Source organism: Octopus bimaculoides, chromosome 6 (genome assembly GCF_046866305.1).
Source record: "Octopus bimaculoides isolate indiv1 chromosome 6, ASM4686630v1, whole genome shotgun sequence".
In the NCBI taxonomy this organism is placed as follows: domain Eukaryota; kingdom Metazoa; phylum Mollusca; class Cephalopoda; order Octopoda; family Octopodidae; genus Octopus; species Octopus bimaculoides.
Genome location: NC_142933.1, coordinates 37,138,210 through 37,165,709, shown reverse-complemented (window position 1 = coordinate 37,165,709; position 27,500 = coordinate 37,138,210). Strand labels below are relative to the sequence as shown.

The following is a 27,500-nucleotide window of genomic DNA, read 5'->3' as shown; positions in this document are numbered from 1 at the left end:
TTACCGAACGCGAGGGAATGCAACTCTCAAAGTTATTCAATAATAGGATAAAGTCTTTGTAAGAATTTATCAAGTAGTTAGCGTGAAAAAACCTTATAAGGGAAATTGAATTATAAATATAATCAGAATATATTCAGTGCTGAATTTTATTATGAAAAAAACACATGTACCGAGATGCAATTCGAAAAGTCCGCCTCTTACATAGATATATAGGGATAAACAATTTTCTATGTATTATGCTGAATACCTGGAGTATTCGTCTGGTATGTTGATTTTTTTGCTTATCTTTATGTGTTTTGACCATACGTGTACTGATGAGTAAAGGATGCATATTACTGCATTGATTACGAAATCATGATCTACCGTTCAGTCAGCTTTTAGGGGGCTAGCTTTGAGAGTTGCATTCCCTCACGTTTGGTAAAAATGTGCTTATTATGGTAGTTTGACTTTAGAGTCCCTCTTAGCGTGAGGCATTTATGTATAGTAATGCCCTTGTATATATATATATATATATATATATATATATATATATATATATATATATATATATATATATCACCGACTGTCTCCGATATATTGGTGGGCTTTCTCCGAAATATGTAATATGACAAGCAGTTTATATAGGATAGGAGATATGAAAGTAGAGCGAAGATAAGGTTTATTAAAAGAGAACAAAGTAACGTGTGATTAGATACTAAAACTATTTCAACTTCATACAACAATATTTTTAGTTCGCAGCAAATTTTAAATTCACTATTGTGTCCAATAGATTTAATCTGCCGAAATTTTGAAAGTAGGGTACATCATCCCGCATGTCTTAGTTGGTAGAGCATCAGACTTTTACGAACTGATGAGTAATGCAACCTGAGGGTTCGAATCCCTCTGCGGGCGACAGTAATTTTGCTTCGATATGTTTTCTGTAATCAGCGCATGATCATCGTCGTAAAATCATTCTGGACATTCAAAATGTATACACACTGTAGTATTTAGTTTCTTTTATAATACAAATTACTAGTGGTATAGTTTCTTTACAAAATATCACATCCTCTTAATGACAAGGCAAAAGAAAAAAACAAGTTAATATGTAATATGAATGTTTGAAAAATCTTTGAGCTATGCAGAAGATGAGTAAACAAAATATATAAGGTGATGTCAATAAATTAAAACAAAGAGATCCTTTAACATTTCGGGAAAGATTCCCCTTTTCAAATAGAAAAAAATCAGAGTTCAGAGAAATCTATTGCTACCAGCAGACCATTTTAGTATGTTGTAACGAAAACTATTGATGGATTACTGTATTTATAGTTCTGGTTGCTGAGATAGGCAGTATCAGTGGTAACAGTTAGTTTGATGAAGCAACAGCAGTCACATGACGAATTAGTGCAAGTGTGTAAAGAAGTGGTGGGAGAGGTCACTCACTCACAGCTGAACTTTAAAGTTGCATTAGACAGTAAAGGTATTTTGAGGATTTCTTTGTTCAAAAAGGATAGGTCTTAAACTATTAGTTGTTGTAAAATATGCTATATTGATGTGGTGAATGTATGTGAGAAATAAGTTTGAAAGGAGAGCTAAAGTAGTTGGTGAAAGACAGAGAAAGTGAGTATGTGTCATTCAGTTCGGTTCTGTTACTGATTTCTAGTTTATAACGTTTGATAAGAATAGCCTCCTTGATTCTCAAGTTCCCATTAGATATAAAGCTTACGATATAAAACTTACGATAAAGTAATTCGTGAGACTCTAATTAAAAAATTATACCATGGCGCACGCATGACTGTGTTGTTAAAAAGTTCGTTTTGCAAACATATTGTTTCGGGTTCAGTCCCACGTGCAGCAGTTTGGGCAAGTGCCTTCTACTATAGCTCCGTACCAACCAATACCTTGGGCAAAAACTGTGTGGAAGCTGGACATATATGTAACTGTGTGTGTGTCTTTTCTATACATGTTGATCGGTTTTGGAATCATCGTCAAGAAAACTTCTCATACCACTGTTTTTTCTGCTTAGGGAATTTTAACAGGAGCCTGTTAATAAATATTGCTGTCAACTTTTGGCACAGGGTTAGTAATTTCGGAGGAGGGGTTAAGTCGATTACACTGACCCCAATGATCAACTGGTATTTATTTATCGACCCAGAAAGGATGAAAGGGAAAGTCGACCTCGACGGAATCAGACCTCTGAACGCAAAGACGGACGAAATGCCGCTAAGCATTTTGTCTGGCATGCTAACGATTCTGCCAGCTCACCGCCCTATCCTGGTAAGAAATATAACGACGAAATCTGGTTCTATAGAATTTCTTGCATTTTTCTATTTGCAAAGAAAAAATAAATCTCGACGGATCTTCCCTATGAAATAATGCAACAGTAAATTCTACCTCATATATGTTGCAGTGTGAAACTGCCTGGAATAAGACAATAAATGTCCAATATGAAATTTTAAAATATATTTCACAAATATTTTTCGGGGTGAATCAAGAAGTTCACCTGTTTATATACAACGTCTTTTAGAAACAACACGGGAATTCCTTTGAAAATTAAATGCTTTGAAAGGCCATTTAGCAACAGTTTACACAATATGTTTGTATGCGTGTGTCTGTGAGAGAGAGGGAAGGAGAGCAGTAGAAAGAGAGAGAGGGGGGTAGGGACGCGTGCGCAGGCAACGAGAAATTGTCTAATATTCACAACGTTCGAAAATTCGTGCACACTCAGTGATTTCATTTCTGGCTCTGTTCAGAGTCCAGCAAATAGCTGCTTATATTTATTAAGTCTAAAACCTGTTCTCAGACTCCGTGCTATCGATTTCCTCCTCTATAAAATCGGGATAACGGCGTCCTGTCTGAGAAATGAGCCCCGCCAAGTGGAGTGGCTCTGCAGCGAGTGTCGCTGGCCATTCTCCACGGCAACGCCATTGAAGTCATTACCGCGGGCCGCAGTTGGGCACACCATCTGTCCCGGGGTGTGTAGCCCATTGCCCCTTCCCACTCCATCTTCTGCTGCTTTATCCGCCCCTTTTTCTTTTCTTTTCCTTTTTATCTTTTTTTTTTTTTTTTCTTTGTATTTAAATGTTATAATTTAAAATGTGATCTGCTGTATAATTGACTGCAGAAATAAAGTTTGTTTTAATAACAACTAAACAATAAAAATAAACCGTAAATAATTTTTTAAAAAGAAACATAGCAACAATAATATAAAAAGAAATAAAAGAAAGAACACAACCTAAGGAAACTGTAATCTCTGAAGATTTTATTAAGAATAATGATCAGTCTGCATACATCAGCAGGTAAAGCATGTGATATGACATGACATTTCAGAAGTGAACGAATATATCAAAATATAATACCTTGATATGAGAAGGAATTAAAATTTTAGTTATGACCATGTGATTAAGTAAGATATTAGATATCAAAACTATAATGAACTTTATACAACAATCATTGCAATCCACAGCAAATTTTCAATTGTTGATTATCGCTAAGTCCAATATGATTAATATATCTAAAATTTGTTTCGTTTTAACGTCAGCCCGCATAGCTCAGTCGGTAGAGCATCAGACTTTTATGTACTGTCGAATGATGAAATCTGAGGGTCGCGGGTTCAAGTCCCTCTGCGGGCGATAAAATTTTTCTTGCAATACCATTTTTTTTTTTCTCGTAGTCGAACAAATTTTCACCGTGATAATGTTACAATTGTCATTCAAAATTCTTTTGCGTTGTTATATTTCCATTGTGAGTCAGTCTATTGGTGTATCAGTCCCACCATACAATATCACATCATCATCAAATCAGAAAACGTAATTATCATTGCTACATGTAAATTAAATTACTGTCCCGCCCTCTGAAGCAGTTCTGTGAGACCTAGGGATATTTCACCTACTGCTATTTCCATCGACAGAGAAACATTTATTTATATCGTGCTAGATTTGTCTTGGTCACCTAAAAATTGCACAACATCTATCTTACCTTCATTTGTTTCCACAAGTGTCACAATTTCGTTGCACCACTGTGACCTCATTAACGGAGCTCTTCTGAAACTGATTAAAATTTAGGTAATAGAAACATATGTTAGATCTTAACTCTATTTATCTGTTCTACACCTGTTGATTAGCCTTAACATCTTGATATTGTTATTAGTTGCTTCCAGCTTCCATTATTATCTTCATTTACAACTTTGTATATATACATACATACATACATACATACATATGTGTATGTATGTATGTATGTATGTATGTATGTATGTATGCATGTATGTATGTATGTATGTATGCATGCATGTATGTATGTATGTATGTATGTATGTATGCATGTATGTATATCTGTGTGCGTCTTTGTGTTTGTGATTGTCCTCCAACCACTGCTTGACAACCGGTATTGGTGTGTTTACGTTCCTGTATCTAGCGGTTTAGCGGAAGAGACCCATATAATAGGTACCAGGCTTTAAAAAAAGTTCTGACGTCGATTCATTCGACCAAAACCCTTCAATGCGGTCTCCAGCATGGCCACAGTCAAATGACAGAAACAAGTAAAAGATATATGTATATATATATATATTAGGCTTACAAAGAATAAGTCCTGGGATCGATTTGCTCGACTAAAAAGGTGGTGCTCCAGCATGGCCACAGTCAAAATGACTGAAACAAGTAAAAGAGAGAGTAAAGAGTATATATATATATATATATATATATATATATATATATATATGAGGCGACTCCAGGTCATCAGCGTCACTCGGGCACATCACAGATTTCGCATAAGACACATGTATAAAAGAAGGAAAGAAGCATAAAGCACACCGCAGACTTATATGTGCACTGATAATTTAACAATAAGACCGAAATATAGTTTTGATATAAAAATTACTCACTTCATTTATATACGAACTCCAGTCGTCTTGGTTTGATAGCGAACTCGTGTCATGCAGTTCCTTGTTGCCCACGTCGTTCAAAATGCTTTTCTCGGTAGAAATACGAGCCAGTGAAGATAGCCATTCTTAGGCCATTAGTGCTTCTCAGATATGAGCGGATTCTATCTAACGTTGAGAAACTGCTCTCGTTAGCAACTGATGTTAAGGGAATGGTCAGCACTAGCTTAATTAGTTTAATGGATTCCGGCATAGCGGAAGTCAACTCCAATTTATGCAGTAATTCTAAAAGGAGTTGATTGATTTGCACTTATTGAAATCCCTATCAATATACATATATTTTAGCTCGTTCACTAATTTCTTGCATTCAAAAATACAGGGATACTTGAAACAACAAACATGACCAACGGTAGAGTTTCTCCGTAACGCTACTTGCACAAAGTCAATCAATTTGTTCATACCATTTTCTCTGAAATGTTCGAGTTCCAATTTTGGTTTTCAATGAAGGAGTCGACCTGCCTGCTCGAAGAATTTCACATTTTTCCGCAATCTTTCTAGCCCCAAATAGCTTATTTTTTTATATCTAGCACTATGTCTTTCTCTATTTCTAAGCTAAGGGGGAAAATAAAACAACCTTACAAAACACACAGACGCACAGAATAACAGCAATCAAATAATGACAGCGAAGTGCACAACAAACATCAGCGATCTGATTGTTGCCTGTACTCTTGACAAGAGATGCCAGTTAGTCTTCTACACCTACCAGGCTCCTTCGTATTGGCCCGAGTTGTTGGATAATTTATCGTTCTTTAAAGAATGTTGTAGAACGGAAACTTTTCGTAAATTGGAATCTAAATCCTAATCTCCATAGAAATTTATTGTTTTAAGAAAACATTGAATTTGAATTACTTTTAACATTTAGGATTATAGATAACAACTCGGGCTGTAACTTCTGAGCCCGAGTCAGGCACATGTAAACGATGTCGGGAGAACGTCTGCTACGAATGATATTTTTTGACACAGGTCACCTCTAAGACCTGACGCTGAACGAAAATAAATGAACTACGACCCGGGTCAATAAAAGGAACCCGGGTTATTGGCTGCAATTACATGCATGTAGTCAGCGTTGGGAGAAATTAAATCAGCTTCCAAATACGCGTTCACTTTATGCTTAGTGAACGAGCTCCGAGTGCCGGAGTTGCCACTGATATATATACATATATATATATATATATATATATATATATATATATATATATATATATAAACAATTGCAGCGTGGAAGATATTTGTAAGCCATTCAAGAACACACAAAACCGTTAGTTTCACTTCAATATTCAATTTTCATTTGTGTCAAAATATTTTCGTCGCTTTGAAACCGCGACCTGTTCACTGACAAAACTTGGTGCTGCAATTGTTTTTGATTTAGCACGCGATTTTAGGTTAAGTCACTTGCTGTACAGGTGTCAATACATTACGGCCGTTTTAAGCGGCTCCATTTAATTGATCAATGAAAACATTACATCAATTTGAAAGAAACCACTCTCTTCAGAAGCAGATGATCATATAGATTTCAAACATAAAGGATAAAACATTTTTAACAAATTTACTTCAATAAGAGAAACTTTGTTTCCTTATGTTATATCTGTGGCAGAATGAGCGACTCATATATACATACATACATATATATATATATATATATATATATATATATATATATATATATATATATATATATATATATATATATATATATATATATACAACTCTATGTCTTTGTGCAGCTAAGAATTGCTCTGCATTTTAAATTGATGTAATGATTACATTGTTCAATTAAATGGAGTTGCATGAAACGATCGTACTGCATTACCTCTGGATATCCTTGTTGCTTATTTTGAGATATATATATATATATATATATATATATATATATATATATATATATATTTTACTTTCATTTTCTATCCCCACATTCTGTCATTTTCCTTTCTTTTCTTTTTCTTTTCTTTCACCTCCACTTCACCCCATGCCATGAAGGAGATAAATATGAAGCCCCGTTAGTTATATATAAATTTAAAATATCTGTTTCATTCATTTCGTGATTCAAGTCTGTAAAGGACAGATTCTTGCTATCTAGGTTAATTCACATTAGATAGTCACCTGTACAAAACTTTGTCTATACTATCTATTCACTCCTTTCTGTACATCTGTATATCTGATATCCTTTTTAGACAAGTTTAAAATAAGTGTAGAATGTGTAATTAAAGTTCATATTAGCTATCCCCTACAGTTCTATTAAATGTGTATCTGATTTTCATACTTCACAAAACAATATCCACAACGTTTCATTTTAGGATACCAATATGAACAACCAGTATTAAAATATAGTAATCCCTAGTTTTCTATACATCATCTTAGTTACAAATTAAATATCCCTGTTCCAATTTAATCTACATTATAAAGATTTTTCACAGCCTTCCTAAAATGTATAAAAACGATGGTAGTGTTGCTAAAACATTGCTCTATCTTCAGATATATTGAAACCTATTTATATCACAACGACTGCCTACAAAATATTGGTGAATTTGCTCTGAAATATGAGATAGTACGAAATGTTTCTGTAGGATATGAATTATTAGAGTTAAATGAATTAAGACGTGATGCATCAGCAGTGAACGAAGTAATATATTAGATATAAAGTAAGTGTGTGAAATAAAATATTAATTATCACTATATGGTAAAGTAAGATATCAAATATCATATCAAAGACTTTATGCTCTTTATAAATGTAAAAAGAGTATCACCGAGGCCTTTTTCCGGTGGTTAATTCATCGAAAAGTATTTGACAAGGGAAGCTCTCTTGTTTCATTCTAATAACATGTTCTAACCATCGCAGTCAGTGATTTATTATGGTTTGCTCTATTCTTCGACTGCTGGGTTTTTTTCTAGGACAACATTGCTGGTTACGTGCTTCTCCCATTCGATGTTTAAGATAGCACAATGATTTTGTTGATGTCCTGTGTATAAAGTAGCCATGTTTCACAACAATATGATATTACTGAATTGACGGCAACTTGATAGACGACAATCAGTTTCGTTCAGGCGAAATTAAGTGTTTCTTATTAAAGACCCAGGTTTCCAAATGCTGAACGGGCTGGTCCAAGTCTGCGTTCCACATCATTTCCAAAGTACGATTGGTGGAAAGAATAGCTCCAAGATAGAGAAGATGGTCAACTGAAATTGACACAAAAACATGAGCCCAGAACTACTTCAATTGGCGTCTCTATCATCGCAAGAATTAACTTCTTTGAAGTCAAAAGAAAAAGAAAAGAAAAAAAAACAAAGCACAACTACGCTCTCCACCATCTCTTTTTTGTCATCTTTATTCCAGAATATTTTACGCGAGACTGGCCTTCCCAGACGTTAAAGCCATCAACACGGACGGACCACTTAATCAGGAAAAGAAATGAAATTTCGCGAACACAAAAAACAGCCAACGACGACAGCGATCTGCTTTTTCACTTCACTTCACAGCAAATTAACAATTGTCAATAGTAGCTAAGTTCAACAGATTTAATCTATCTAAATTTTCACAACTATTTCTGTCAGCCCGCATAGCTCAGTCGGTAGAGCATCAGACTTTTAAGAACTGTCGAGTGATGAAATCTGAGGGTCGCGGGTTCAAGTCCCTCTGCGGGCGATCAGATTTTTTCTTGCAGTACCTTCATTTTTTTTTTTTTTTTTCCTTTTTCGCAATCGAACACATTTTCACCTTGCTAATATTACGATTGTCATTCAAAGTTTTTCTTTTTTGCTCAATCTTTTCTTGCTGCCCATCACATTTTCCAGCTTCACAGTGCCATGTCGGTCGTTGGAAATTTCTATTTCCATTACAATTCAGTCTTCTGCTGTTTTATTCCTACCATGCTATGTCATCATCTTCGGCCACAGTCTAATGACTGAAACAAATAAAATATAATCATTGTCGCATGTAAATTAACAGACAGCCCTGGCAATTCTGTGAAATATGGGTATACATCTCTGACTACAGTTCTCATCTACAAACAGACATTTATTTGCGTCGAACTAGATCCATTTCAGCCATCTAAAATCACATTCCTAAAATCAATGCCTCCTATGAAATTTTCATGTATTTTCATATATTAAACTTCGTTGCACCGCGCTGCACTTTAATAACAAGACCATTGATTATTACATTTTAAGATATTATGATATTAGTGCCAAAAAAATAAGATATATATAGATATCCTTTGGTGAAGAATGAAAATCACACTCACACATTTAATAGAAACCTGCAATAGATAGTCATTATACATTGACGTGAACATACAGAGTGACACCATGAAGACACAGCCAATTGTTAATATATCTTACGTAGGATTATAACGATCTGATATTGTGTAATGGAGCTGTAATCATTACAGGCAGTATTTTATGTATGCATGTGTGTAAATAGTAACTAAGTTCAATAGATTTAATCTATCTAAATTTTGCAAGAATTGCATGTCGGCCCGCATAGCTCAGTCGGTAGAGCATCAGACTTTTAAGAACTGTCGACTGATAAAATCTGAGGGTCGCGGGTTCGAGTCCCTCTGCGGGCGACGATTTTTTTCTTTTGGAAATTCTCCGTGAAGAAATACCAATTGACTGGTTTCAAATATGGGAATTTAAATTTCTGTAATTGAATTGATTGGGTGTGGAAAATTTGTAAAAAAACAGTCCGTAAAAAAAAAGTCCGTTTTTGTGCCTTGTTTATGTTCCCGTTCCTTTTTTGACATCATGTACCCGGATATGCATCCATATATGCACGTAGATGTAGGTATGTACATATATGTATGTATACATGCATAAGCTCATATATCATTTGTATTATTATATTATCGAACGCCACGCGTCCATTTGCATGTAAGTTTTAACTTTATATTTCTGACGCGACTCTATCTTTCTGTCTATCTATCTATCTATCTATCTTTCTTCTTACCTATCGCCCCCTCTCGTTCTGTTTCCTTCTGTTGTCCTTGCTTCTCCCCTTCACTGCTATACATATCTCTCACTTACTCTTCCTCCCTATCTCTCGTCGCTCACCTTTGTTCCACTTCCTCCCTTTTCCTCTCTCTTCCACTGCTCATTGATCACATGTGACCTGAGGTCACCTCTTCCTTTCTCCCTTCAGCCAGCATAAAGGCAAGACGAAACTACTGTCTCTCTCCGTTCAGCTTCGTCACATCACAGCGTTCAATATCTCATCGCGTTCGGCCCAACGGCCTTTAATGTTGTTTTCACTGTTTAATTTTTCCAATCTTGGTTTTTGTTTGCTACCTTGAAACCCTCCGCTTAGCAGGTTAATCCACTTCGCGGGAAGAGCTATTCTAAGAGCGCGTTCTGCCTCATTTTCGAAACGCCTAGTTTAGAATAGAGGCAGCTGGTGAAGGAAAAGTTCCATAAGTGGCTCGTCTGTTTTCCTATGTGTTCATTCTGTTGTCCGTAAAAAAAGTCCGTTTTTGTGCCTTTTTTATATTCCCGTTCCTTTGTGACGTCCTGTATCCGGATATGCATCTATATATACATGTAGATGTAGGTATGTACATATATGTATGTACACATGCATATGCTCATATATCATTTGTATTATTATTATATATATATGCGTGTGTGTGTGTGTGTGTGTGTGTGTGTGTGTGTGTGTGTGTGTGTGTGTGTGTGTGTGTGCATTAACACATGGAACATACGTAGACAAACATAACTTTTGCCCACATATATACTCCATACACATGCACACTGTTTGGTTACACACACTAACACACACACGCACGTTACATACACACGCACTCACGCGGCGGCGGTGTTGGAGGTGGTGGTGGAGGAGGAGGAGGAGGAGGAGGAGGAGGAGGAGGAGGAGGAGGAGGAGGAGGAGGAGGAAGAAGAAGAAGAAGAAGAAGAAGAAGAAGAAGAAGAAGAAGAAGAAGAAGAAGAAGAAGAAGGAGAAGATATGTTCCGTGATGCAACTGAAACAACTGATGGCTATATTATACCAGTTGCGTACAGGGATCGATCTAATTGACTGGCCCCATCCACAAAAATGTTGGGCCTTTCGCCTAGAGTAGAAAAGATTATAATTGAAACAGAGTAGTGTATATACATTTTAAATGACCAATATAACTTTACCAGGATGGGACTTGATGAGTGAACGAATTACTATATTAAATATCAGTAGTAAATGTGAAGGAATTATTAGTAATCACTACGGGGTGACATCAGTTATCACATGCCAGCTTTATACAACAATCGTTTCAGTTAACAATGAATTTTTAGCTAAGTCCATTATATTTCATTTGTCTAAAAGTTAAATCAGCTGCTGGGAGCCCGCATAGCTCAGTCGGTAGAGCATCAGACTTTTAAGAACTGTCAAGTAACATGGTATCTGAGGGTCGAGAGTTCAAGTCCCTCTGCGGGCTATATGTATTTTCTTTCAATACATTCAATTTTTTTTTCGTAGTCGAACACACTTTCACCTTGCTAATCTTACAATTGTCATTCAAAATTTTTCGTTTTTCTCAATCATTTCCCAGCTTGACAATGTTAAGCCTGTTGTTGGAAATACTTTTACGCTGTTCTATTTCCATTACAATTCAGTCTTCTGCTGTTTTATTCCTACCATGCTATGTCATCATCTTCGGCCACAGTCTGATGACTGAAACAAATAAAATATATTCATTGTCGCATGTAAATTAACGATCGGCTCTGGCAATTCTGTGAAACATGGGTATAGATCTCTGACTACAGTTCTCATCTACAAACAGACATTTATTTACATCGTACTAGATCCATTTCAGCCATCTAAAATCTCACACAATGCCTCCTATTAAATTTTCATGTATTTTCATATATTAAACTTCGTTGCACCACTGTTGCACCTTAAGAACAAGACTATTGATTATTACATTTTAAGATATTATGATATTAGTGCCAAGAAACAGGATATATATATATATATATATATATGTAGTGAAACTACCTCCCGCCATTAGATACAAACTACTATCGCCATTACATACAATCTTCTCATTTAAATATAAATAAATGCGAGCGTAGTAGAGAACCCATTCCTTGTCCATCACGTGACTGATCATTATTTGAATCGGCAACTTCTTCGAACCGTTCCCGCCAGAACGCAAACTGACCAATCACGGCCCCTAATAAGGTCACGTGATAGAGTAAAATTCTGAAGGCATTTGGAGCCCATAGTTTGTTATAAATAGCTTTAACTCATACCCAATAATTTGTCTCGGTCCAGTTTCTCTTTGAGAACTGTTCCGTGTACCACACGACAGCAGCAGCAGCCAGCGACCACTTCAGCAGCTTCGTCCAGCCACGATGACCTCCGCCGTCGCCACATCAGCAACAAGAGTCTACGACTACTAACCAGCACCTACCAAGCAGCCTCTACACTACCAGCGTCAACACGAATTACTATGTACACCAAACCAAACCTCCGCGGCACATCTCTCTCTTCGATTCTGTTAGGTGACTCAGCTTCACCACGGTAAATAAACAGACAAGAAATTCTCAGCCAGCGATGAACATCTGTATAACAAGAATCACGGCCCGGCATCGAAGCCAAAACACAACTAGTGATAAGCGCTGCCACACTCAGCCAACTCACTTTCACATACAGAACTTTTCCTATAGTGTACTAACGATCTGGTATAATTGCTCACGTGTTATTGACTCTCTTTCTATCTGTAACACTCATACACACATGTATCACTCACATACACACTTTTCTTTGTATGACGGCCTGTCTTTGATTATGTTCTTATATGTCGCATTCACACTCAAACACAGACATACATCTTTAACGCCACAATAAATATATCTGTTATTCATCTAATACGGTTGTGGTCTTTCATTACTGGTCATCTATGTTATCGTCGTATAACATATCATATATATCACCCATTGATATATCTATTGTATGTTCGACCGTGTGACACGTTTAAATAAAAGGAGTCCTGTTTTTCCATTCGTCACCATTTCTCCTTTTATGAGTTCGCACGGTCGTCCCTTACATATATATATATATATATATATATATATATATAAAGTGAGAGAGAGAGAAAGAAAGAAAGAGAGAGAGAGAGAGAGAGAGAGAGAGAGAGAGAGAGAGAGAGAGAGAGAGATCCTTTGGTGAAGAAAGAAAATCACACTCACACATTTAATAGAAACCTGTAAAGGATAGTCATTATACATTGGCGTGAACATGCAGAGTGACACCATGAAGACATAGCCAATTGTTAATATATGATTATAACGATCTGATATTGTGTAATGGAACTGTAACTATTGCATGTGGTATTGGATGGATGGATGGATGAATGGATATAGTAGCATAGTTCAATAGATTTAATCTATCTAAATTTAAGATGAATTATTTGTCAGCCCGCATAGCTCAGTCGGTAGAGCATCTGACTTTTAAGAACTGTTATGTGATGAAATCTGAGGGTCGCGGGTTCAAGTCTCTCTGCGGGCGGCGGTTATTCTTTTGGAAATAAATACGAGGTGACATAAGATATCACATGCCAGCTTTATACAACAATCGTTTCAGCCAACAAGGAATTTGTGGCTAAGTCCATTATATTTCATTTGTCTAAAAGTTAAACCGGCTGTTGGATGCCCGCATAGCTCAGTCGGTAGAGCATCAGACTTTTAAGAACTGTCGAATAATATGAAATCTGAGGGTCGCGGGTTCAAGTCTCTCCGCGGGCGGTGTTTTTTCTTTTGGTAATTCTCCCTGAAGCAATACCCAATTGACTAGTTTCAAATTTGGCAATTTAAATTTGTGTAATTTAATTGATTGGGTGTGGAATCAGCTATAAGCACCTTCTCTAGTTAGGATCACTAGCACTTTATTTTCATTGAACCTCGCCCTTGCTGCACTTTAAGTACAAGACCATTGATTATTACAATTTAAGATATTATATTATTAGTGCCAAAAAACAAGATATATATATATATATATATAGATAGATAGATAGATAGATAGAGATATCCTTTGGTGAAAAATGAAAATCAAACTCACACATTTAATAGAAACCTGTAAAGGATAGTCGTTATACATTGGCGTGAACAGACAGTGTGACACCATGAAGACATAGCCAATTGTTATATGATTGTAACGATCTGATATTGAGTAATGGAACTGTAACTTATGTATGTATGTATGGATGGATGGATGGATGGATATCTTAGCTAAGTTCAACAGATTTAATCTATCTAAATTTTCACAACCATTTCTGTCAGCCCGCATAGCTCAGTCGGTAGAGCATCAGACTTTTAAGAACTGTCGTGTAGTGAAATCTGAGGGTCGCGGGTTCAAGTCCCTCTGCGGGCGATGTTTTTTTCTTTTGGAAATTCTCCCTGAAGCAATACCCAATTGACTGCTTTCAAATATGGTAATTCAAATTTCTGTGATTCAATTGATTGGGTGTGGAAACAGCTGTAAGCAGGAATTTCTCCGTATGAATTCGAATTTCTTGGAAAAATAACTTCTGTACGTCAATTTTTTTTTCTATTTTCGTCTTTTCCTCATATATATATATATATATATATATATATATATATATATATATATATATATATATATATATATATATATATATATATATATATATGAATATATAAACGCAATAACACATGCAACATACATAGACAAAGATAACTTTCGCCCACTTATATATTCCATACACATCCACACTGTTTGGTGTGAGAAGGAGGAGAAGCTAGAGCAGGAGGAGCAGGAGGAAATATCGTGTGATGCAACTGAAACAACTGATGGCTATATTATACCAGCTGCGTACAAGGATCGATCTAATCGACTGGCCACCTCCACAAAAATGTCGGGCCTTGCGCCTAGAGTAGAAAAGATTATAATTGAAACAGAGTAGTGTATATACATTTTAAATGACCAATATAACTTTACCAGGATGGGACTTGATGAGTGAACGAATTACTATATTAAATATCAGTAGTAAATGTGAAGGAATTATTAGTAATCACTACGGGGTGACATCAGATATCACATGCCAGCTTTATACAACAATCGTTTCAGTTAACAGTGAATTTTTAGCTAAGTCCATTATATTTCATTTGTCTAAAAGTTAAATCAGCTGCTGGGAGCCCGCATAGCTCAGTCGGTAGAGCATCAGACTTTTAAGAACTATCGAGTAACATGGTATCTGAGGGTCGAGGGTTCAAATCCCTCTGCGGGCTATATGTATTTTCTTTCAATACATTCATTTCTTTTTTTCGTAGTCGAACACACTTTCACCTTGCTAATCTTACAATTGTCATTCAAAATTTTTCGTTTTTCTCAATCTTTTCTTGCAGCCCATCACATTTCCCAGCTTGACAATGTTAAGCCTGTTGTTGGAAATACTTTTACGCTGTTCTATTTCCATTGCAATTCAGTCTTCTGCTGTTTTATCCCTACCATGCTATGTCATCAACTTCGGCCAAAGTCTAATGACTGAAACAAATAAAATATATTCATTGTCGCATGTAAATTAACGGACGGCCCTGGCAATTCTGTGAAACATGGTTATAGATCTCTGACTACAGTTCTCATCTACAAACAGACATTTATTTACATCGTACTAGATCCATTTCAGCCATCTAAAATCACACACAATGCCTCCTATTAAATTTTCATGTATTTTCATATATTAAACTTCGTTGCACCACTGCTGCACTTTAAGAACAAGACTATTGATTATCACATTTTAAAATATTATGATATTAGTGCCAAGAAACAGGATATATATATATATATATGGGAGAATGTACGAAAAAACAACAACAGACGAGGACAGGTGGTGTAAATAACAAAAGGATGTATTAGTATGACGCTCGGGAATACGGAAAGTCTTTGACGTTTCGAGCTACGCTCTTCAACAGATAGAATACGGAGACAAGGAGAAAAACACGGAGATATATATATATATATATATATATATATATATATAAAGAGAGAGAGTGAGAGAGAGAGAGAAAGAGAGAGAAAGAGAGAGAAAGAGAGAGAGAGAGAGATCCTTTGGTGAAGAAAGAAAATCACACTCACACATTTAAAAGAAACCTGTAAAGGATAGTCATATATATATATATATATAAAGAGAGAGAGAGAGAGAGAGAGAGAGAGAGAGAGAGAGAGAGAGAGAGAGAGAGAGAGAGAGAGAGAGAGAGAGAGAGAGAGAGAGATCCTTTGGTGAAGAAAGAAAATCACACTCACACATTTAATAGAAACCTGTAAAGGATAGTCATTGTACATTGGCGTGAATATACAGAGTGACACCATGAAGACATAGCCAATTGTTAATATATGATTATAACGATCTGATATTGTGTAATGGAACTGTAACTATTGCATGTGGTATTGTATGGATGGATGGATATAGTAGCCAACTTCAATAGATTTAATCTATCTAAATTTAAGATGAATTAATTGTCAGCCCGCATAGCTCAGTCGGTAGAGCATCAGACTTTTAAGAACTGTCGAATAATATGAAATCTGAGGGTCGCGGGTTCAAGTCCCTCTGCGGGCGGCGGTTATTCTTTTGGAAATAAATACGAGGTGACATAAGTTATCACATGCCAGCTTTATACAACAGTCGTTTCAGTCAACAATTAATTTGCTGCTAAGTCTATAACATTTCATTTGTCAAAAAGTTAAACCGGCTGTTGGATGCCCGCATAGCTCAGTCGGTAGAGCATCAGACTTTTAAGAACTGTCGAGTAGTGAAATCTGAGGGTCGCGGGTTCAATTCTCTCCGCGGGCGGTGTTTTTTCTTTTGGTAATTCTCCCTGAAGCAATACCCAATTGACTAGTTTCAAATTTGATAATTTAAATTTCTGTAATTTAATTGATTGGGTGTGGAATCAGCTATAAGCACCTTCTCTAGTTGGGATCACTAGCACTTTATTTTCATTGAACCTCGCCCTTGCTGCACTTTAAGTACAAGACCATTGATTATTACAATTTAAGATATTATAATATTAGTGCCAAAAAACAAGATATATATAGATAGATAGATAGATAGATAGATAGAGAGAGAGAGAGAGAGAGAGAGATATCCTTTGGTGAAAAATGAAAATCAAACTCACACATTTAATAGAAACCTGTAAAGGATAGTCGTTATACATTGGCGTGAACAGACAGTGTGACACCATGAAGACATAGCCAATTGTTATATGATTGTAACGATCTGATATTGAGTAATGGAATTGTAACTTATGTATGTATGTATGTATGTATGGATGGATGGATGGATATCTTAGCTAAGTTCAATAGATTTGATCTATCTAAATTTAGGAATTAGCCATTGTCAGCCCGCATAGCTCAGTCGGTAGAGCATCAGACTTTTAAAAACTGTCGTGTAGTGAAATCTGAGGGTCGTGGGTTCAAGTCCCTCTACGGGCGATGTTTTTTTCTTTTGGAAATTCTCCCTGAAGCAATACCCAATTGACTGCTTTCAAATATGGTAATTCAAATTTCTGTGATTCAATTGATTGGGTGTGGAAACAGCTGTAAGCAGGAATTTCTCCGTATGAATTCGAATTTCTTGGAAAAATAACTTCTGTACGTCAATTTTTTTTTTTTCTATTTTCGTCTTTTCCTCATATATATATATATATATATATATATATATATATATATATATATATATATATATATATATATGAATATATAAACGCAATAACACATGCAACATACATAGACAAAGATAACTTTCGCCCACTTATATATTCCATACACATCCACACTGTTTGGTGTGAGAAGGAGGAGAAGCTAGAGCAGGAGGAGCAGGAGGAAATATCGTGTGATGCAACTGAAACAACTGATGGCTATATTATACCAGCTGCGTACAAGGATCGATCTAATCGACTGGCCACCTCCACAAAAATGTCGGGCCTTGCGCCTAGAGTAGAAAAGATTATAATTGAAACAGAGTAGTGTATATACATTTTAAATGACCAATATAACTTTACCAGGATGGGACTTGATGAGTGAACGAATTACTATATTAAATATCAGTAGTAAATGTGAAGGAATTATTAGTAATCACTACGGGGTGACATCAGATATCACATGCCAGCTTTATACAACAATCGTTTCAGTTAACAATGAATTTTTAGCTAAGTCCATTATATTTCATTTGTCTAAAAGTTAAATCAGCTGTTGGGAGCCCGCATAGCTCAGTCGGTAGAGCATCAGACTTTTAAGAACTGTCGAGTAACATGGTATCTGAGGGTCGAGGGTTCAAATCCCTCTGCGGGCTATATGTATTTTCTTTCAATACATTCATTTTTTTTTTTCGTAGTCGAACACACTTTCACCTTGCTAATCTTACAATTGTCATTCAAAATTTTTCGTTTTTCTCAATCTTTTCTTGCAGCCCATCACATTTCCCAGCTTGACAATGTTAAGCTTGTTGTTGGAAATACTTTTACGCTGTTCTATTTCCATTGCAATTCAGTCTTCTGCTGTTTTATCCCTACCATGCTATGTCATCATCTTCGGCCACAGTCTAATGACTGAAACAAATAAAATATATTCATTGTCGCATGTAAATTAACAGACGGCCCTGGCAATTCTGTGAAACATGGTTATAGATCTCTGACTACAGTTCTCATCTACAAACAGACATTTATTTACATCGTACTAGATCCATTTCAGCCATCTAAAATCACACACAATGCCTCCTATTAAATTTTCATGTATTTTCATATATTAAACTTCGTTGCACCACTGCTGCACTTTAAGAACAAGACTATTGATTATCACATTTTAAAATATTATGATATTAGTGCCAAGAAACAGGATATATATATATATATATGGGAGAATGTACGAAAAAACAACAACAGACGAGGACAGGTGGTGTAAATAACAAAAGGATGTATTAGTATGACGCTCGGGAATACGGAAAGTTTTTGACGTTTCGAGCTACGCTCTTCAACAGAAAGAATACGGAGACAAGGAGAAAAACACGGATATATATATATATATATATATATATATATATATATATATATATATATATAAAGAGAGAGAGTGAGAGAGAGAGAGAAAGAGAGAGAAAGAGAGAGAGAGAGATCCTTTGGTGAAGAAAGAAAATCACACTCACACATTTAATAGAAACCTGTAAAGGATAGTCATTGTACATTGGCGTGAATATACAGAGTGACACCATGAAGACATAGCCAATTGTTAATATATGATTATAACGATCTGATATTGTGTAATGGAACTGTAACTATTGCATGTGGTATTGTATGGATGGATGGATATAGTAGCCAACTTCAATAGATTTAATCTATCTAAATTTAAGATGAGTTACTTGTCAGCCCGCATAGCTCAGTCGGTAGAACAGCAGACTTTAAAAAACTGTCGAATAATATGAAATCTGAGGGTGGCGGGTTCAAGTCCCTCTGCGGGCGGCGGTTATTCTTTTGGAAATAAATACGAGGTGACATAAGTTATCACATGCCAGCTTTATACAACAGTCGTTTCAGTCAACAATTAATTTGCTGCTAAGTCTATAACATTTCATTTGTCAAAAAGTTAAACCGGCTGTTGGATGCCCGCATAGCTCAGTCGGTAGAGCATCAGACTTTTAAGAACTGTCGAGTAGTGAAATCTGAGGGTCGCGGGATCAATTCTCTCCGCGGGCGGTGTTTTTTCTTTTGGTAATACTCCCTGAAGCAATACCCAATTGACTAGTTTCAAATTTGATAATTTAAATTTCTGTAATTTAATTGATTGGGTGTGGAATCAGCTATAAGCACCTTCTCTAGTTGGGATCACTAGCACTTTATTTTCATTGAACCTCGCCCTTGCTGCACTTTAAGTACAAGACCATTGATTATTACAATTTAAGATATTATAATATTAGTGCCAAAAAACAAGATATATATAGATAGATAGATAGATAGATAGATAGAGAGAGAGAGAGAGAGAGAGAGAGATATCCTTTGGTGAAAAATGAAAATCAAACTCACACATTTAATAGAAACCTGTAAAGGATAGTCGTTATACATTGGCGTGAACAGACAGTGTGACACCATGAAGACATAGCCAATTGTTATATGATTGTAACGATCTGATATTGAGTAATGGAATTGTAACTTATGTATGTATGTATGTATGTATGGATGGATGGATGGATATCTTAGCTAAGTTCAATAGATTTGATCTATCTAAATTTAGGAATTAGCCATTGTCAGCCCGCATAGCTCAGTCGGTAGAGCATCAGACTTTTAAGAACTGTCGTGTAGTGAAATCTGAGGGTCGTGGGTTCAAGTCCCTCCACGGGCGATGTTTTTTTTCTTTTGGAAATTCTCCCTGAAGCAATACCCAATTGACTGCTTTCAAATATGGTAATTCAAATTTCTGTGATTCAATTGATTGGGTGTGGAAACAGCTGTAAGCAGGAATTTCTCCGTATGAATTCGAATTTCTTGGAAAAATAACTTCTGTACGTCAATTTTTTTTTTTTCTATTTTCGTCTTTTCCTCATATATATATATATATATATATATATATATATATATATATATATATATATATATATATATATATATATATATATATGAATATATAAACGCAATAACACATGCAACATACATAGACAAAGATAACTTTCGCCCACTTATATATTCCATACACATCCACACTGTTTGGTGTGAGAAGGAGGAGAAGCTAGAGCAGGAGGAGCAGGAGGAAATATCGTGTGATGCAACTGAAACAATTGATGGCTATATTATACCAGCTGCGTACTGGGATCGATCTAATCGACTGGCCACCTCCACAAAAATGTCGGGCCTTGCGCCTAGAGTAGAAAAGATTATAATTGAAACAGAGTAGTGTATATACATTTTAAATGACCAATATAACTTTAGCAGGATGGGACTTGATGAGTGAACGAATTACTATATTAAATATCAGTAGTAAATGTGAAGGAATTATTAGTAATCACTACGGAGTGACATCAGATATCACATGCCAGCTTTATAAAACAATCGTTTCAGTTAACAATGAATTTTTAGCTAAGTCCATTATATTTCATTTGTCTAAAAGTTAAATCAGTAGTTGGGTGCCCGCATAGCTCAGTCGGTAGAGCATCAGACTTTTAAGAACTGTCGGATAATATGAAATCTGAGGGTCGCGGTTTCAAGTCCCTCTGCGGGCGGCGGTTATTCTTTTGGAAATAAATACGAGGTGACATAAGTTATCACATGCCAGCTTTATACAACAGTCGTTTCAGTCAACAAGTAATTCGCTGCTAAGTCTATAACATTTCATTTGTCTAAAAGTTAAACTGGCTGTTGGATGCCCGCATAGCTCAGTCGGTAGAGCATCAGACTTTTAAGAACTGTCGAATAATATGAAATCTGAGGGTCGCGGTTTCAATTCTCTCCGCGGGCGGTGTTTTTTCTTTTGGTAATTCTCCCTGAAGCAATACCCAATTGACTAGTTTCAAATTTGATAATTTAAATTTCTGTAATTTAATTGATTGGGTGTGGAATCAGCTATAAGCACCTTCTCTAGTTGGGATCACTAGCACTTTATTTTCATTGAACCTCGCCCTTGCTGCACTTTAAGTACAAGACCATTGATTATTACAATTTAAGATATTATAATATTAGTGCCTAAAAACAAGATATATATATATATATATATATATATATATATATATATATAGATAGATAGATAGATAGATAGATAGATAGATAGAGATATCCTTTGGTGAAGAATGAAAATCAAACTCACACATTTAATAGAAACCTGTAAAGGATAGTCGTTATACATTGGCGTGAACAGACAGTGTGACACCATGAAGACATAGCCAATTGTTATATGATTGTAACGATCTGATATTGAGTAATGGAACTGTAACTTATGTATGTATGTATGTATGGATGGATGGATGGATGGATGGATGGATGGATGGATGGATGGATGGATGGCTATCTTAGCTAAGTTCAATAGATTTGATCTATCTAAATTTAGGATTTCGTCTTTGTCAGCCCGCATAGCTCAGTCGGTAGAGCATCAGACTTTTAAGAACTGTCGAGTATTGAAATCTGAGGGTCGTGGGTTCAAGTCCCTCTGCAGGCGGTGTTTTTTCTTTTGGAAATTCTCCCTGAAGCAATACCCAATTGACTGCTTTCAAATATGGTAATTCAAATTTCTGTGATTCAATTGATTGGGTGTGGAAACAGCTGTAAGCATGAATTTCTCCGTATGAATTCGAATTTCTTGGAAAAATAACTTCTGTACGTCAATTTTTGTTCTATTTTCGTCTTTTCCTCATATATATATATATATATATATATATATATATATATATATATATATATGAATATATAAACGCAATAACACATGCAACATACATAGACAAAGATAACTTTCGCCCACTTATATATTCCATACACATCCACACTGTTTGGTGTGAGAAGGAGGAGAAGCTAGAGCAGGAGGAGCAGGAGGAAATATCGTGTGATGCAACTGAAACAACTGATGGCTATATTATACCAGCTGCGTACAAGGATCGATCTAATCGACTGGCCACCTCCACAAAAATGTCGGGCCTTGCGCCTAGAGTAGAAAAGATTATAATTGAAACAGAGTAGTGTATATACATTTTAAATGACCAATATAACTTTACCAGGATGGGACTTGATGAGTGAACGAATTACTATATTAAATATCAGTAGTAAATGTGAAGGAATTATTAGTAATCACTACGGGGTGACATCAGTTATCACATGCCAGCTTTATACAACAATCGTTTCAGTTAACAGTGAATTTTTAGCTAAGTCCATTATATTTCATTTGTCTAAAAGTTAAATCCGCTGCTTGGAGCCCGCATAGCTCAGTCGGTAGAGCATCAGACTTTTAAGAACTGTCGAGTATCCTGGTATCTGAGGTTCGAGGGTTCAAATCCCTCTGCGGGCTATATGTATTTTCTTTCAATACATTCATTTTTTTTTTTCGTAGTCGAACACACTTTCACCTTGCTAATCTTACAATTGTCATTCAAAATTTTTCGTTTTTCTCAATCTTTTCTTGCAGCCCATCACATTTCCCAGCTTGACAATGTTAAGCTTGTTGTTGGAAATACTTTTACGCTGTTCTATTTCCATTGCAATTCAGTCTTCTGCTGTTTTATCCCTACCATGCTATGTCATCATCTTCGGCCACAGTCTAATGACTGAAACAAATAAAATATATTCATTGTCGCATGTAAATTAACAGACGGCCCTGGCAATTCTGTGAAACATGGTTATAGATCTCTGACTACAGTTCTCATCTACAAACAGACATTTATTTACATCGTACTAGATCCATTTCAGCCATCTAAAATCACACACAATGCCTCCTATTAAATTTTCATGTATTTTCATATATTAAACTTCGTTGCACCACTGCTGCACTTTAAGAACAAGACTATTGATTATCACATTTTAAAATATTATGATATTAGTGCCAAGAAACAGGATATATATATATATATATGGGAGAATGTACGAAAAAACAACAACAGACGAGGACAGGTGGTGTAAATAACAAAAGGATGTATTAGTATGACGCTCGGGAATACGGAAAGTCTTTGACGTTTCGAGCTACGCTCTTCAACAGAAAGAATACGGAGACAAGGAGAAAAACACGGAGATATATATATATATATATATATATATATATATATATATATATATAAAGAGAGAGAGTGAGAGAGAGAGAGAAAGAGAGAGAAAGAGAGAGAGAGAGAGAGAGAGAGAGAGAGAGAGATCCTTTGGTGAAGAAAGAAAATCACACTCACACATTTAATAGAAACCTGTAAAGGATAGTCATTGTACATTGGCGTGAATATACAGAGTGACACCATGAAGACATAGCCAATTGTTAATATATGATTATAACGATCTGATATTGTGTAATGGAACTGTAACTATTGCATGTGGTATTGTATGGATGGATGGATATAGTAGCCAACTTCAATAGATTTAATCTATCTAAATTTAAGATGAGTTACTTGTCAGCCCGCATAGCTCAGTCGGTAGAGCAGCAGACTTTTAAGAACTGTCGAATAATATGAAATCTGAGGGTCGCGGGTTCAAGTCGCTCTGCGGGCGGCGGTTATTCTTCTGGAAATAAATACGAGGTGACATAAGTTATCACATGCCAGCTTTATACAACAGTCGTTTCAGTCAACAAGTAATTTGCTGCTAAGTCTATAACATTTCATTTGTCTAAAAGTTAAACCGGCTGTTGGATGCCCGCATAGCTCAGTCGGTAGAGCATCAGACTTTTAAGAACTGTGGAGTAGTGAAATCTGAGGGTCGCGGGATCAATTCTCTCCGCGGGCGGTGTTTTTTCTTTTGGTAATACTCCCTGAAGCAATACCCAATTGACTAGTTTCAAATTTGATAATTTAAATTTCTGTAATTTAATTGATTGGGTGTGGAATCAGCTATAAGCACCTTCTCTAGTTGGGATCACTAGCACTTTATTTTCATTGAACCTCGCCCTTGCTGCACTTTAAGTACAAGACCATTGATTATTACAATTTAAGATATTATAATATTAGTGCCTAAAAACAAGATATATATATATATATAGATAGATAGATAGATAGATAGATAGATAGAGATATCCTTTGGTGAAGAATGAAAATCAAACTCACACATTTAATAGAAACCTGTAAAGGATAGTCGTTATACATTGGCGTGAACAGAATGTGTGACACCATGAAGACATAGCCAATTGTTATATGATTGTAACGATCTGATATTGAGTGATGGAACTGTAACTTATGTATGTATGGATGGATGGATGGATGGATATCTTAGCTAAGTTCAGTAGATTTGATCTATCTAAATTTAGGAGTTCGTCCTTGTCAGCCCTCATAGCTCAGTCGGTAGAGCATCAGACTTTTAAGAACTGTCGAGTATTGAAATCTGAGGGTCGCGGGTTCAAGTCCCTCTGCGGGCGGTGTTTTTTCTTTTGGAAATTCTCCCTGAAGCAATACCCAATTGACTGCTTTCAAATATGGTAATTCAAATTTCTGTGATTCAATTGATTGGGTGTGGAAACAGCTGTAAGCAGGAATTTCTCCGTATGAATTCGAATTTCTTGGAAAAATAACTTCTGTACGTCAATTTTTGTTCTATTTTCGTCTTTTCCTCATATATATATATATATATATATATATTTATATATATATATGAATATATAAACGCAATAACACATGCAACATACATAGACAAAGATAACTTTCGCCCACTTATATATTCCATACACATGCACACTGTTTGGTGTGAGAAGGAGGAGAAGCTAGAGCAGGAGGAGCAGGAGGAAATATCGTGTGATGCAACTGAAACAACTGATGGCTATATTATACCAGCTGCGTACAAGGATCGATCTAATCGACTGGCCACCTCCACAAAAATGTCGGGCCTTGCGCCTAGAGTAGAAAAGATTATAATTGAAACAGAGTAGTGTATATACATTTTAAATGACCAATATAACTTTACCAGGATGGGACTTGATGAGTGAACGAATTACTATATTAAATATCAGTAGTAAATGTGAAGGAATTATTAGTAATCACTACGGGGTGACATCAGATATCACATGCCAGCTTTATACAACAATCGTTTCAGTTAACAATGAATTTTTAGCTAAGTCCATTATATTTCATTTGTCTAAAAGTTAAATCAGCTGTTGGGAGCCCGCATAGCTCAGTCGGTAGAGCATCAGACTTTTAAGAACTGTCGAGTAACATGGTATCTGAGGGTCGAGGGTTCAAATCCCTCTGCGGGCTATATGTATTTTCTTTCAATACATTCATTTTTTTTTTTCGTAGTCGAACACACTTTCACCTTGCTAATCTTACAATTGTCATTCAAAATTTTTCGTTTTTCTCAATCTTTTCTTGCAGCCCATCACATTTCCCAGCTTGACAATGTTAAGCTTGTTGTTGGAAATACTTTTACGCTGTTCTATTTCCATTGCAATTCAGTCTTCTGCTGTTTTATCCCTACCATGCTATGTCATCATCTTCGGCCACAGTCTAATGACTGAAACAAATAAAATATATTCATTGTCGCATGTAAATTAACAGACGGCCCTGGCAATTCTGTGAAACATGGTTATAGATCTCTGACTACAGTTCTCATCTACAAACAGACATTTATTTACATCGTACTAGATCCATTTCAGCCATCTAAAATCACACACAATGCCTCCTATTAAATTTTCATGTATTTTCATATATTAAACTTCGTTGCACCACTGCTGCACTTTAAGAACAAGACTATTGATTATCACATTTTAAAATATTATGATATTAGTGCCAAGAAACAGGATATATATATATATATATGGGAGAATGTACGAAAAAACAACAACAGACGAGGACAGGTGGTGTAAATAACAAAAGGATGTATTAGTATGACGCTCGGGAATACGGAAAGTCTTTGACGTTTCGAGCTACGCTCTTCAACAGAAAGAATACGGAGACAAGGAGAAAAACACGGATATATATATATATATATATATATATATATATATATATATATATATATATAAAGAGAGAGAGTGAGAGAGAGAGAGAAAGAGAGAGAAAGAGAGAGAAAGAGAGAGAGAGAGATCCTTTGGTGAAGAAAGAAAATCACACTCACACATTTAATAGAAACCTGTAAAGGATAGTCATTGTACATTGGCGTGAATATACAGAGTGACACCATGAAGACATAGCCAATTGTTAATATATGATTATAACGATCTGATATTGTGTAATGGAACTGTAACTATTGCATGTGGTATTGTATGGATGGATGGATATAGTAGCCAACTTCAATAGATTTAATCTATCTAAATTTAAGATGAGTTACTTGTCAGCCCGCATAGCTCAGTCGGTAGAGCAGCAGACTTTAAAAAACTGTCGAATAATATGAAATCTGAGGGTGGCGGGTTCAAGTCCCTCTGCGTGCGGCGGTTATTCTTTTGGAAATAAATACGAGGTGACATAAGTTATCACATGCCAGCTTTATACAACAGTCGTTTCAGTCAACAAGTAATTTGCTGCTAAGTCTATAACATTTCATTTGTCTAAAAGTTAAACCGGCTGTTGGATGCCCGCATAGCTCAGTCGGTAGAGCATCAGACTTTTAAGAACTGTCGAGTAGTGAAATCTGAGGGTCGCGGGTTCAATTCTCTCCGCGGGCGGTGTTTTTTCTTTTGGTAATTCTCCGTGAAGCAATACCCAATTGACTAGTTTCAAATTTGATAATTTAAATTTCTGTAATTTAATTGATTGGGTGTGGAATCAGCTATAAGCACCTTCTCTAGTTGGGATCACTAGCACTTTATTTTCATTGAACCTCACCCTTGCTGCACTTTAAGTACAAGACCATTGATTATTACAATTTAAGATATTATAATATTAGTGCCAAAAAACAAGATATATATAGATAGATAGATAGATAGATAGATAGATAGATAGATAGAGATATCCTTTGGTGAAGAATGAAAATCAAACTCACACATTTAATAGAAACCTGT

General features: G+C 35.8%; 11 non-coding genes across 11 annotated transcripts; all 11 read left to right on the top strand.

The window, feature by feature from the left end:
* Positions 1–3,516: 3,516 nt before the first annotated feature.
* On the top strand, positions 3,517–3,608 carry Trnak-uuu (transfer RNA lysine (anticodon UUU)). The gene is given in 2 exon segments: positions 3,517–3,553; positions 3,573–3,608. It is a non-coding gene; the product is annotated as a tRNA-Lys (tRNA).
* Positions 3,609–8,463: 4,855 nt separating this feature from the next.
* On the top strand, positions 8,464–8,555 carry Trnak-uuu (transfer RNA lysine (anticodon UUU)). The gene is given in 2 exon segments: positions 8,464–8,500; positions 8,520–8,555. It is a non-coding gene; the product is annotated as a tRNA-Lys (tRNA).
* An 830-nt stretch (positions 8,556–9,385) lies between these two features.
* Trnak-uuu (transfer RNA lysine (anticodon UUU)) lies at positions 9,386–9,477 on the top strand. Its single transcript is given in 2 exon segments — positions 9,386–9,422; positions 9,442–9,477. It is a non-coding gene; the product is annotated as a tRNA-Lys (tRNA).
* A 1,760-nt stretch (positions 9,478–11,237) lies between these two features.
* Trnak-uuu (transfer RNA lysine (anticodon UUU)) lies at positions 11,238–11,331 on the top strand. Its single transcript has 2 exons — positions 11,238–11,274; positions 11,296–11,331. It is a non-coding gene; the product is annotated as a tRNA-Lys (tRNA).
* Positions 11,332–14,175: 2,844 nt separating this feature from the next.
* Positions 14,176–14,267, top strand: Trnak-uuu (transfer RNA lysine (anticodon UUU)). Its single transcript is given in 2 exon segments — positions 14,176–14,212; positions 14,232–14,267. It is a non-coding gene; the product is annotated as a tRNA-Lys (tRNA).
* Positions 14,268–15,051: 784 nt separating this feature from the next.
* Positions 15,052–15,145, top strand: Trnak-uuu (transfer RNA lysine (anticodon UUU)). The gene is made up of 2 exons: positions 15,052–15,088; positions 15,110–15,145. It is a non-coding gene; the product is annotated as a tRNA-Lys (tRNA).
* A 1,234-nt stretch (positions 15,146–16,379) lies between these two features.
* Positions 16,380–16,473, top strand: Trnak-uuu (transfer RNA lysine (anticodon UUU)). Its single transcript has 2 exons — positions 16,380–16,416; positions 16,438–16,473. It is a non-coding gene; the product is annotated as a tRNA-Lys (tRNA).
* Positions 16,474–18,113: 1,640 nt separating this feature from the next.
* Trnak-uuu (transfer RNA lysine (anticodon UUU)) lies at positions 18,114–18,207 on the top strand. The gene is made up of 2 exons: positions 18,114–18,150; positions 18,172–18,207. It is a non-coding gene; the product is annotated as a tRNA-Lys (tRNA).
* A 3,750-nt stretch (positions 18,208–21,957) lies between these two features.
* On the top strand, positions 21,958–22,049 carry Trnak-uuu (transfer RNA lysine (anticodon UUU)). Its single transcript is given in 2 exon segments — positions 21,958–21,994; positions 22,014–22,049. It is a non-coding gene; the product is annotated as a tRNA-Lys (tRNA).
* A 746-nt stretch (positions 22,050–22,795) lies between these two features.
* On the top strand, positions 22,796–22,889 carry Trnak-uuu (transfer RNA lysine (anticodon UUU)). Its single transcript has 2 exons — positions 22,796–22,832; positions 22,854–22,889. It is a non-coding gene; the product is annotated as a tRNA-Lys (tRNA).
* A 2,775-nt stretch (positions 22,890–25,664) lies between these two features.
* Trnak-uuu (transfer RNA lysine (anticodon UUU)) lies at positions 25,665–25,758 on the top strand. Its single transcript has 2 exons — positions 25,665–25,701; positions 25,723–25,758. It is a non-coding gene; the product is annotated as a tRNA-Lys (tRNA).
* The last annotated feature ends 1,742 nt before the right edge of the window (positions 25,759–27,500 follow it).